Genomic DNA, 13,929 nt, shown 5'->3' with positions numbered 1-13,929 from the left:
TTATTTGTTGTTATCTTGATCTAAATCTAAAATTTAATTTCTATATTATGAACATTTTATTGATGAGGAAGTCAAGGCTTAGAGTATTTAAGAAATGTTTCCAGGTTCACATAGCTAACTTTTAACTGTCTCAAACTAATATTCCATGGCATCTCTCAGGCCCAAACAGTTTTAACTGTCTTGAACCAGTATTCCATGGCATCTGTCAGACCCAAGCAGCCACAAAACTTTTTGGTCTGTAAGCAATTTCCCCAGCCAAGGAATTCCATGAATGTTGAACATTCATTCATTCATTCATTCATTCATTCATTCATTCATTCATTCACTTACTTATTTGTTATAAACCTGCAGTCTGAAATTGAAATATACTTTCTCTTTGTCTCAGCTTAGATGAATATTAAGATAAATATGAACATAAAACTATTTTGTGGGTTTCTATTGGTCATGTATGTGTGTATGTACATTTATATGTATGTATATGCATATGAGCAAAATGCAATATTATAGTAGTTGGGAAAAGACAGAAAAGATGGTTTTGTTACTTAAATTCCATGAGAGTGGTTAAAACTGCAATGACTATATTAGTTAAAATGTTATAATTCCAATATAAAATTGATAATCCACTTTTAGAAACCATATTTTAAAAGCATTCTTTTTAATGAAAATTGAAGTAGAGCATTAATTCAAGTTTTCAGATATAGGCACTTATACTCCAAATTAACATAATTAGGAAGTTTCTTCCTCTATATTTATTTTACTAATTTCATGGGTAGTATCTTTAGGAAGAAGTTGAACAATTGTGTCTCAACTAAAGAACATTTCAATTACCTGCAATCTCAATCATTAACAGGAAGGGACCATTTCTCATACTTTAGACATGTAGAATCAATCTCTTTTGCAAGGAACAAGGATCTCAAAAATCTCACAGGAGGTGACTTAAACCAGCCCTTAATATATAGCAGAATATATAATATGAATATAAGAGGGCGTAATTCAAAAGTTAGGATTTATAGTATTAGTTATTAATGTTATTTTGGAAGACAGAGAGAATTTAGGCTATATGAATAATGTAGACATAATTAGAAAAATCCCATAGAGATATAAGGAATAAATTCTATATTACAAGTTTAAGATTCTATCTGAGAGATTAACTATAAGATTTAACCATGAGCAATGGACATAAAAAGAGATGTTGGGTGGTATGTGATAGTCCCATAGAAAATCAAGAAGAAATTTGTTTCTAAAGCATACATAAGATATTCATTATAATTGCCTATGAAGTTTATATCATAATATTAACCCATGGAAAAATTCAAACTAAAATACTTTCATTTTAATAATGCGTAATCTATAGACAATATGGTCCAAGTTAATCTACTTCCAATTTATGTCATTGTTATGTCAATATTATAATAAGTTCATAGTGTGTTGCTATTTCCACAGCACTAGTTTCACATGTTAACTCCCACTTGGATACACACCTATTTTCATCTATATTATCACCAACCTCAAATCGACATGCCCATTACATCAAGACTATCAGTCAAAATACCTAGGAAAGATTACATTTTTAGAATTTATGGATCTCTCTCATTATCTCAAACTCAATATGTCTAATACTGAACTAATAAATTCCAATCAAACCGATTTTCCATCCTGACAGTGACTTTTTTTTTCTTTTTAAATCAAAAGTACTAGTCTCTATAATTCTCCAAAATTATTTGGGAAGGAAAAGTACTTGAGATGAAGTATTCAATGAACAACAGATAATATTCTGCATTAAGCCCTGGATTCTTAATGTGTTGTACTGCTAGAATTTCATAACTGCCCTTAAGAGTAGTAGTCTTGACCATGAGCAGATATCTATTATACAAGTTGGCATATTAGAACACAGAGGCCGCTTTAAAGTATTACAAAATAATTAGTTTTGTTGGGTGAAAATGATTGTTCCAGTTTTTGATGTGATGTTCAAAGTTGTTCAACAAATAGAAACTGTGTAATTGAAATGAAATCAACTTTTGTTTGTTTTTAGGTTTGTGCTTACTTAACTGAGAATACAAATCTAATGATACTCCCTCAAAACATGCAGACCAAAGGCACAGCTTTGATGGTAAGTCATTTTCTTTAATAATTTTTATCCATTTTTATCCCCTTAATCTATGAAACATTCAATGTGATCACCTCTTCCCTTTTACATCTCCCTCCTTTGATAAATAGTCCTTTGTCACTTTCACTGCGTTGTTTTTCTCTTTATCCTCTCAAGTAAAGGTGGGGGTCCCACCCATACCTGATTCTCATTTTCTCTATAAGCACTCTTTCTCCATGAGCTCATCTTCTTTCACTTCATCCACCATCTCTTCTGGAGAAATGGCTGTTAAATATGTAATTAGAACCATAAAACACATCTGTCAAAATAATATAAACAAACCTCTTTGCTTACTGGGTAAACCTTAACCTACCATGCTGAAAAGTCACTTTCAGCTGTAAAATTCTATGGATCTATAGTCAATCTTATTATCTTTTTTTCTTCTCAGTTCTAATGCCTCACTATAAACTCTCTGCTGAGTTGGTACACCTAAATGTCATGTCTAAAACTAATTTTTTCATTGATTCACAACCAACTCTTTCTGCTGACTTCCTTATTTCTGGAAATAGAATCACCATTCTCTACATAAGGAAAACTCATAGCTTTAATGTGATCTTTGACTTCTTCCTTTCCCTTTACCTCTTGATCACTCAATCACATTACTTGTTGCACCTATTGTTTTTTCCTCTTAAATGATTTGCACATACATCTATTTCTTTTTATTCTCAAGGTCACCACACTAGATTAGTTTCTTAACTTAGTTTTTCTTGGATCATTGTAATAACCTTCTAACTATTATTCCTGCCCACAGTCTCTGGATGCATTCATCCATCCTGCATGCCTGAAGATGTCCCTTTAAAAAAATAGAAGCATAATCAAATGAGGTTCAAAGGAATAAGAAATACAAGGCATATTTTGGGATGATTATGCTTTAAACAACATAGGTACAGAATGTAGATTTTGCTTTCTAATCACAAAACCAACTTAGAGGCAAAATATCAAGATAGTAAGAGGCTTCAAATATATACACATCTCTACCAACAAAACTAGATAAATAAGTAGTATGAGGTTCTGGGTATATACATCCCTTATAGAAATGTTAAAGCAGTCAGTGATAATAGTGAGTGTTCAAACATAAAGTGTCAGATGTCCAGTGGCAATGATGATTTAAACTAGACATTTCCTCCCAGAAAACTAGAGCAATCACATTATTAATTTCTTGGAAATTATTTCATAGAAGACTGATTTTCAGTATAGCTTTCATACTTTCATGCAAGATATAAGGCTACCTTATCAGCATAGTTTTCATAAATTTAGTGTCATCATTTTAATTCATGGATCAGATTTGAGTGAACACACAGGTTTTTTTTTGTTTTATTTTTTTGTGAAATTGACCACAAAAGTTAAGTCACAAAGATAATCTAGTAGAGAAGGGCAAAAAATAAGTGATCACAATTTTATAACTCCTAACTAATATTAAAAATTAGAAATAGTTTTAGATACTGAAAACACTAAAGAAAACACATTCAGATTTGCCTTGAAGTCAGAGATACTCACTAATATGAGAATTAATTAAATTATAATTAATTTTTATAATTACATATGTATCATATATATTGTATATATAATACTTATACATGTATAATTATTTATACATATATATGTATATATATATATAAAAACTCAAATAACATAGTAGAGACAGGTAATACAAAATATTCTCCCCAAACCTGGTTTATTCCTTCCTACAAATATGCACAAAATTGATGGGAAGAATAAGTTTCAATTTAAACCATAATAATAGTGAGGCACACATATAAGAGATATGTGTAACAAAGATTTAACTCACAACATGTGCTCTGGAAATTTTTCTTTTTGTATAGAGACCTCATGGAGAATCCTTTATTGTTATTCATCCTCCTTTCTCAAAGAGGACCAGAGAAGTGATGAGACGAATGTTTTGACTTGCAGGTGAATTGGGTTTAGGTTAGGCAGGGCTACACAAAGTCATCAGCCTCACTCTCTCTTCCAAAGTCATCAAACTTGGGATACAGTGGGTCACTTTTGCCTTTCTAAATTAATTTCTTTCACAAATCTCAATTTGTCTGAGGCAACACCCCTCCAAACAACTTTAAATAATGTACAAAACAAATTCTGAAGCAGCAGAACTCACAAAAGGACAGGGAGAAAAAAAAATTTTCCAGCCTAAGACATCAAAGAAGACTAGCAGAAAAGGTATCTTTTACCTCACTGAGAGTAGAGAGCACAATCCAGCACAGGCCATGCCCCAGTAAATTAGCAATAGGCCTTGGGAGCCACTGAATCAGTGGTGGCAGTGATTGATTCCCAGGCCTCTCAGCCCAGAAATGGTATGAAGGGTCAAACAGCTGGTCAAGAGGACCTGGTTCCCTTTGCTGGCACTGGGAGCAGAACTCTGTTGCATTGTCCATACTTGTATCCAGGTCAAAGCACTAGATGTCAGTTCCAGGACAAGGAAAAAAAAACATGAACAAAAACGAAACACTAGCATACCAGAGCTTGTGTCTGCAGGGGAGTTGGGAACCTGGTCACAGTTCAAGGGTCGAAAAGACTGCTTGTGATCTCTCATAGACCAGAGCACAGGTCAAGAGAGTAGTAATCACACCTCTCCTTAGATCATACTACCTTAGAAGAGCTTGAAACTTAAAGGTCTCTAGAATTACATTTGGAAATGACTATACAAATTACTTGAAGCTTGGGAGAGTACCTCCTCCACTTGGGAATCAGAGCTCCACTTTAGCATAGAGTTAAAAGTTAAGAAAAAGGCTTGAAAAATGAGCAAAGGACAAAAAAATAACAGGACTATAGAAAGTTACCATGGTGACAGAGAAGATCAAAACACATACTCAGAAGAGGACAACAAAGCCAAAATCCCTGCATCCAAAGCCTCAAAGAATAATATGAATTATTCTCAGACCATGAAAGACCTCAAAAAGGATTTTGAAAAAGAAATACAAAAGAAAATAGCACCTTAAAAAACCAGAATGGGCCAAATGGTAAAAGAGATATAAAAATTTATTGAAGAAAATAACTCTTTAAACAGTAGTATTTGCCAAATGGAAAAGGAGGTACAAAAGCTTAATAATGAAGAAAAAATTCTTTAAAAAATTAGAATTGGGCAAGTGGAAACTAATGATTCCATGAGACATCAAGAAACATTAAAACAAAATCAAAAGAATTAAAAAAATAGAAGAAAATGTGAAAATTTTCATTGGAAAAACAAGCAACCTAGAAAATAAATCTAGGACAGAGACTTTAAGAATTATTGGACTATCTGAAAGCCATGATCAAAAAAAAGATCTAGACAATGTATTTTAAGAAATTATCAAGGAAAGTCACCCTGATATTCTAGAATCAGAGGGTAAAATAGAAATTTAAAGAATCCACCAGTCACCTCCTGAAAGACATACAAAAATGAAAACTGCCAGGAATATTATAGCCAAATTCCAGAGTGCCCGGGTCAAGGAGAAAATGTTGTAGACAGCTAGAAAGAAACAATTTAAATACCATGGAGCCACAGTCAGAATAACATAAGATTTAGCAATTTCTACATTAAAGGATGAGAGAACTTGGAATATGATATCCTGAAGGACAAAGGAGCTGGTATTAGAACCAAAAATCATCTGCCCAACAAAGTTGAGTATAATTCTTCAGGGAAAGATAAATATTCAATGAAATAGAGAATTCTTAAGCATTCCTGATGAAAGATCAGAGGTAAATAGAAAATTTAACTTTTAAAAGAACACTCAAGAGAAACATAAAAAGGTAAACAGGAAAGAGAAATCATAAGAGATTCAATAAGGTTAAACTGCTTACATTCTTATTGGAAAATGACGCTATTAACTCCTAGAAACTTAATCATTACAGAGCAGTTAGAAGGAGTGTACATAGAGAGAGGGGTTTTGAGTTCAATATGATGGAATGTCTCAAAAAAATGAAACTAAGTGATAAGAAAGAAAATGCACAGGGAAGGGAGAAAAGGAGAGATAGAATGGGGTAGATTATCCAACATAAAAGAGTCAAAAAAGAGCTTTTACAGTGGAGGGGAAAATGAAGGAGGCAGGGGATGGTGTGAACCTTCCTCTCTTCATAATTGGCTCAAAGAGGGAATAACATACACACTTAAATAGGTGTAGAAATCTATCTTATACATAAAAGTAGGAGGGCAAGGGGATAAGAGAAGAGTAGGGGTGGGCTGATAGAAAGGAGGGCAGATTAAGGAAGGTAAAAATCAGAGGCAAAACACTTTTGAGAATGGTCTTTTTGAGAATGGTGAAAAGAGAGAGTAGGATAAACAAAGGAAACAATAGGAGGGAGGGGAATACATAGCAATCATAACTGAAAAAATTACGAGTTTCTTTTGTTATAAGTCAAATTTTCTATAAGTCAAATTTATAGAAATAAGAGCCATTCTTCAATTGAGAAATGATCAGAGCATATGAATAGGCACTTTTCAAATTAAGTAATTAAAGCTATCAATATTCATATGAAAAATGCTCTAAATCACTATGGATTAGAGAAATTGAAATTAAAACAACTCTGAGCTACTACCCCACACATATCATATTAATAAATATGACAGAAAAGGAAAATAATAAATGTTGGAGGGTATGTGGGAGAATTCAGACTTTATAACATGATTGCTGAAGTTGTGTACTGATGTAACCATTCGTAATTATGCCCAAAGGGCTATGAATCCATGCATACTTTTAACCAAGCAATACTGCTACTAGGTTTGTATCACAAAGAGATTATAAAAAGAAAAGGACCTATATGTATAAAAATTATTTATAGAAGCTGTTTTAATGGTGGCAAAGAATTGGAAATTGAGGGGATCCCCATCAATTGGGAAATGGCTGAGTAATTTGTTTTATATAATTATTATGGAATTCTTTTGTGCTACCAGGAATGACAATCAGGTTGCTCCCAGGAAAACCTGGAAAGACTTACATAAACTGATACAAAGTGAAATGAGCAGAACCAAAAGTACATTGTATATAGTAACAGCAATATTGTATGCTGATCAACTGTGAATAGCAGCTATTTTCAACAATACAATGACACAAGTTGTTCTGAAAGACCTAGGATGAAAAATGCTATCTATCTCCAAAGAAAGAACTGATGGAATCTCAATGCAAATCAAAGCATAATTTGCCATTACTTTCTTTATTTTTTTTCTTATTTTTCTGTTTTCTTTCACAACGTGACTTAAATGGGGAAATATGTTTTGCATGACTGCACGTGTACAACCATTATCAAATTGCTTACCTTCTCAATGAGGGGTTAGGGGTGGAAGGAAAAGAATTTGGAAGTCAAAATTTGAAAATATATATATATATTAATTAATTTATTTTGATTTATCAACAATCACTTCCATAAATTTTTAAAGTTTTTTTTTCCCCCTTCCCTACCTCCCTCCCCAAGGTGGTGTGCAATCTGATATAGGCTATACATTTACATTCCTATTAAATATATTTTCAAATTAGCGATGTTGTAAGTAAGAATTAGAACCAATAGGAGGAATCACCAGAAATAGGAAACAAAACACAACAGAAGAAAAAGAAGCAAATAGTATACTTTGATCTGCATTCAAACTCCATAATTCTTTCTTTGGATATAGATAGCATTTTCCATCATGAGGCCTTTGGAGATGTCTTAGGTCCTTGTATTGCTGAGAAGGGTTAAGTCTATCAATGTGAGTCATCACACAATGTGGCTGTTACCGTGTACAACGTTTTCTTGGTTCTGCTCACTTCACACAGCATCAGACAATACAAGTCTTTCCAGTTTTTTCTGAAGTCAGCCTGTTCATCATTTCTTATAGCACAATAGTATTCCATTACATTCATATACCACAACTTGTTCAGCCATTTCCCAATTGATGGGCATCCTCTCAATTTCCAATATTTTGTCAACACAAAAAAGGCTGCTATAAATATTTTTTGTACATGCAGGTCCTTTTCCCTTTTTTATGATCCCTTTGATATACATACCTAGCTGTGATATTGCTGTATGAAAAGGTATGCACTGTTTTATAGCCCTTTGGGAAACTGAGGCTAAGAGGTGAAGTGACTTACCCCAGGACACACAGTTAATAAGTATCTGAGAAAGGATTGAAACTTATGTCTAATTGAGTCTAAATCCAGCACTCTATCCCATAGCCTTGATATTAATGAATGATTATTTTAAATTGTGATGTGCCATCATTCATCAACATGAATTTGGGGAGGAACTTGTTTTGTAAGTTCCAAGCCAGGAAGGATGAATCTTGCTTTGTAATGGGAAGGGCGAATGTTCTTCTAGACCCTAAGAAAATCCTTATATCTCAGATTTTGGGCCACAGGAACCAATGTGCAAAAGAAGGTGGGAACTGCTTCTTGGGCAGATACAAAGCTTGCCAGGAATTCTGTAGGAGATTTGATTGATCAGGAGATGATACCATCTACTGTGTATATTTGCATGAAAAATGAGTTGAAGGTAGACCAAGGCAGTGTGGCAAAAGTGATCATGGCAGTCATCAGTGGCATCTGTAAAAATTGCCAGAGATATGAACTATAGGAGATGCAACACTGTAGACAAAGAAACAGGGACAGAAAGCATTGACTTAGAGAATTTTCCTTTGGGAGCTCCCTGACTGAACCCTAACCAGCACAGAGCAATGTGATTCAGAATGCAGGATTTGTACTACAATGTTGCTATAATTATTAGATATGGTTATGTCCTATGACTTTGGATATTAGTACTATTAGTTTCTATTAACCTCCAAATAATTTTTAACTTCCAAGAATTAATATTTTGAGCCTTGTGAGTACAATTGGGGACTATAACTTAGAGCAGACACAAGAGTGGTTTCACAGAGCAGGATACTGAATTTCCCAGGTTATTGAACTGGAGGCAAACAACAACAACAATAACAAATAAACAAACAAAAAACAAAAACAAAGAAGTGGAAGATGCCTCAACATTTATCCAGGTACTTCATGTCAGGAGAGATCCTCTGACATCAGGATTGTTAATGTGAGTCATAATTATTTATAGGGCTGATTCTACAAATGAAGCCAAGGGAGCAGACCAGAGTATTTAGAAATGAAAGGGAACATAAGATGTAAAGAGGATTTCAAGATTCTGAGACTTGATCAATGGTTGAATGATTGACAGAATTTGAGAAGTCAGGATAAGAGGCAGTCTTATAAGAAAAATGATAAATTGCATTTTAGGCTTGTTGAATATGAGGTGAATTTTGCAGTTATAAAAGCTGAAAAACAGAGGTTAAGTGATTATCCAAAGTTAAAATTGCAAGGACTAGATTCCTTGTGTCCTAGGAACCTGTCTTGTTCTCTTCAATTTTTAATGATTTTAAAAAGTAACAGTGCACTATTTCCTTTCTGCATGTCAACATTATATATTTCTCAGACTCTTATTCCCAAATCTAAATAGTTAAAAGTTCTGGATTTATTGTTTTGTGATATACCTTACCACATCTTCTTCACATGAAATCCTTAGTTAATCTTTAGGAAATTCACAAAAGAAACTTGCAGAAGAAGTTTTATTTTTTTTATATTTCACCTTAAAAATAGGATTACTAACCAAAATTGTTTTCCTAGACAAGTTAAAGACCAAATCTATAGATTGCTTGTCACTCTAGGGCTACCTAAATGTTGACTCCTTCAACTTCACTCTTATTACCAAGAGTAAAGCTGAACAAAGTTTGATCATGTTATGACAAGAATGGAGAAGGTAGATGTTAGTTTTATTAAATGTTAGCACCAGTGTTACTGCATCTCTCTACTTTGGGCCGTGAAGTATTTTTTTAACCTCTTGAAAATAAGTGATTCTGAGTGATTTAATTCAAATTTAAAACTGTCTTATTAAAGGGGGAATGGACTGTTTCAAAGTTTTAATTATAGATAATACAAATATATGATATTGATATGGTTATTTTAGTTGAAAATGAATTAGAATAGCAGAGAGACTTAAGATGTATATGTGTGTGTGTGTGTGTGTGTAGCATGTACACACATATACACATGCACACAAACACACACATATGACCCAATTCTTTTTTTTTTTTTTTTTTGCTTTTGTCCATGAAGTTAAATTCAGATATTGTTATTTTTTTTTATTCTGGGAACTTTCATTCTCCTCATGACTCACATAAAATTTAACCCAATTGTAATTTCTTTTAACCTAGAGAATGATGTAACATTTTTGCATTATTCTTACTGTACTTGGAAGCTACAGTTTTTAGGCTACTTAATGGCAGCAAAGCACAAAGACAAAATGGTGAATGTCTGAATGAGGAACAATATTATTTTATTTTAGCTATCAATATAACTTAAAAATTTTCATTTACTTCATTCAAAATATTTAATATGTATTTTTTAAAATCTATAATGAAATAAAGACTTAATGAAATCTAACATTTCCATGATGCCCAAGTACACATACATATATAGCCTATCTATAAGAAGACCTTTTAAATGTAAGCATTTAACGTAAAATAACTATATCTATCAGGAGAACTGCAGAGGAGATAAAATAGGGGAGAAATACAATACCTAGAGAATTTATATCAGACAGGTTGACTTCCCTTTTAAAATATTATAATATTACTTTGTTCTTTACATATCAGAGTCGGGCTACTTTTATTATTTTTTTAAATAAAAGAAAAAAAAATATACCTAGAACATTACAAAATAAATGAAGACTACTGACTGAAATTGGATACTTTTAATGATTGAATGAAGATAATTAAATTATGTATTCAGTTAAAATAATTTGATATTTGTTGAATGGGGAGATAACAGGGAAAAGGAAATTCCAGTTATGACTTTGTATTTAAGCTATGTGAAAAAGAAAAAAAATGAAATAAAATAAAAAACATGCCACATAGCACCTAAAAGGTGTTAAGCAATTTCTTGACTTCAAAGTTAAAAGAATAAAAAAATACAATCATAGAATGAGTTACTTATGCAAAAGAATTGTAACTTCAAAGTGCAATTATATGTATCACAAGGAAACTGAGTTCCCTCTCAGAATTTAGTAACAGTTTTCTAATCTGTTACACCCAGAAAAAAAGAAATTATTTCCTTTTTTTTCTGACCAAAGAAAAAGTAGTCTTCATAACTGACTAGAGAAATAGATAATAACCATGTATAGCAATATAAGGGAGAAGGAATTTGTTCAAAACCACAGGAACCAATTTTTTAAAAGAAAAAAATTTCCACAGTAGTCTCATTAACAGCAATGGTTTTCACAATCTGTGTGTAAGTATCTTTAATAAAAAGGAATTATACACACATATGCAAACATCACACAAACATATGCTTATATGTGAATCTTTATATTACATTATATAACTTGTGGAACTCTGATATCACTTACGTTTGTTGGCACAAAAGAGGGAAGTAATTTTCAATACAAATGTTGCAATCACAAATATTAAGAGTGTTCAGACAGTTTAGTTTCAATTTTCTCTTTAGGGAGGGTTTTGACTTTTTCTAAAAACAACTAAGTAACTTAAAGTATATAGAGAATGTTAAATTTATCATTCAGTGTATTGCATACATTATTTTATGCTTTTCTCTACAGCGGTCTGCAATTAGTTTTATGTTTATGTGTACACCAATTTGATGAATGGAAAAGGGGATGCTTTACCACTATTTTTCAAAATTTTTACATGTAACAGTATGTTATTTCTTTTTTCTAATTATATGTAAGGATAGTTTTCAACATTTATTTTTTAATAAAATTTTGAGTTCTGAATTTTTCTCCTTCCCTCCCTTCTATCCTGCCTCCATAAGACAGCAAGAAATCTGTTATAGGTGATCATGGACAATTATGTTAAACATATTTCCACATTAGTCACGTTGTGAAAGGAGAATAAGAATGAAAGGGGAAAACCACAAGAAAGAAAAAAAAAGCAAAAATAGTGTGCTTCAGTCTGCATTCAGACTCTGTAATTCTTTCTCTGGAGGCGATTAACATTTTCCATAATGAGTCTTTCGAATTGTCTTGGATCATTGTATTTCTGAGAATAGCTAAGTTAGATATTCTATATATATATACATGCTATATATAATAGCACAATGTTGCTGTTACTGTGTACAATGTTATCCTTATTCTGCTTACTTTAGTCAGCATCAGTTCATGTAAGTCCCTCCAGGTTTTTCTGAGGGTCTCTAGCTAATTATTATTATCATCATTTTTTTTTTTTTTTGCTTTTTGGTGAGGCAGTTGGGTTAAGTGACTTGCCCAGGGTCACACAGCTAGTAAACTTTATGTGTCTGAGGCCAGATTTGAATTCAGGTCCCCCTGATTGCAAGGCCAGAGCTCCAACCACTGCACCACCTAGCTGCCCCTATCTAATTATTTCTTATAGAACAATAATATTCCATTGCATTCATATACCACAACTTGTTCAGTCATTCCTTAATTGATGGGCATCTCCTCATTTTCCAATTTTTGGCTACCACAAAAAGAGCTGCTATAAATATTTTTGTACATGTGGGTTCTTTTCCCTTTTTAATGATCTCTTTGGGATACAGACCTAGGTACAGATACAGATACAGATACTAGAAAAAATGGTATGCTCAGTTTTAAAGCCCTTTAAACAGTTCTAAATTGCTCTCCAGAATGGTTGGATCAATTCACAGCTCCACCAACAATGTTTTAGTGTCCCAATTTTCCCACATCTTCTCCAACATTTATCATTTTCCTTTTTCGTCATATTAGCCAATCTAATAGGTATAAGGTGGTACCCCAGAGTTGTTTTGATTTGTATTTCTCTAATCAGTAGTGATTTAGATAATTTTTATGTGATTATAGATAGCTTTAATTTCTTAATCAGAAAACTGCCTGTTCATATCCTTTGACCAATTATCAATTGGGGAATGATTTGTGTATTATAAATTTGACTCCATTCTTTATTTGTTTTAGAAATGAAACCTTTATCAGAAAAAACAGGTTGTAAAAATTGTTTCCCAGCTTTCTACATTATTTCTAATCTTGGTTGCATTGGCTTTATTTGTGCAAAACTTTAAAATTTAATCAAAATTATCCATTTTGCATTTCATAATGTTCTCTAATTCTTGTTTGGTCATAAATTCTTCCTTTCTTCATATATCTGACAGGTAAACTATTACTTGTTCTGAAAATTTGTTTATGATATCAACGTTTATGTTTAAATCATGTACCCATTTTGACCTTATCTTGGTATAGGGCATTCTTTTCTCTTGTACAAAAATTATGAACGTAGCAAATATATTTGTTAAAATGGTTCAGATGCTGATGCACAAACAAGCATTTATTAGGTATGTATTATGTCCAGGGCACTTTGAAAATTATGGGAAAATTAGGATATACTCCCCAGCATTTTTGCAATCAACTAAAGGAAATGTCATATACAAACGTTTAAAAAATACAAAAAACCCACCAAATTTAAAAGTCAATTTTCCTAACGATGTTCTTTTTTGGGGGGGTGGGGGTGGGAAGGCAATTGGGGTTAAGTAACTTGCACATTGTCACACAGCTAGTAAGTGTCATGTGCCTGGTCTGAGACCAGATTTGAGCTCAGGTCCTCCTGACTCCAGGGCTGGTGTTCTATCCATTGCATCACCCAGCTGCTCCCATGACAATGTTCTTTTTAAAAAGTTTAATCATTTTACTATGTTTTATTGACATATTTTTTTAATATCAGCATATTTTCTGCAAGTATCCTTCCTTCTCCCCCTGTCCAGTGAACTATCCCATATATAAAAAGAGTATTTTTTCCTTTTTTCAATTTTATTCATTTATTTAGTTTT

General features: G+C 32.6%; 1 pseudogene; it reads right to left on the bottom strand.

Annotated features, from left to right (window-relative positions):
• LOC114048093 overlaps nt 1-4,536 on the bottom strand; it is a 57,843-nt pseudogene extending 53,307 nt beyond the window's left edge.
• Between the last annotated feature and the right edge of the window lie 9,393 nt (nt 4,537-13,929).

This window comes from Vombatus ursinus, unplaced genomic scaffold, assembly GCF_900497805.2.
Source record: "Vombatus ursinus unplaced genomic scaffold, bare-nosed wombat genome assembly UNPS02014791.1, whole genome shotgun sequence".
In the NCBI taxonomy this organism is placed as follows: Eukaryota; Metazoa; Chordata; class Mammalia; order Diprotodontia; family Vombatidae; genus Vombatus; species Vombatus ursinus.
The sequence above is the reverse complement of the archived record's forward strand: the minus strand, read 5'-3'. Positions and strand labels throughout refer to the sequence as shown.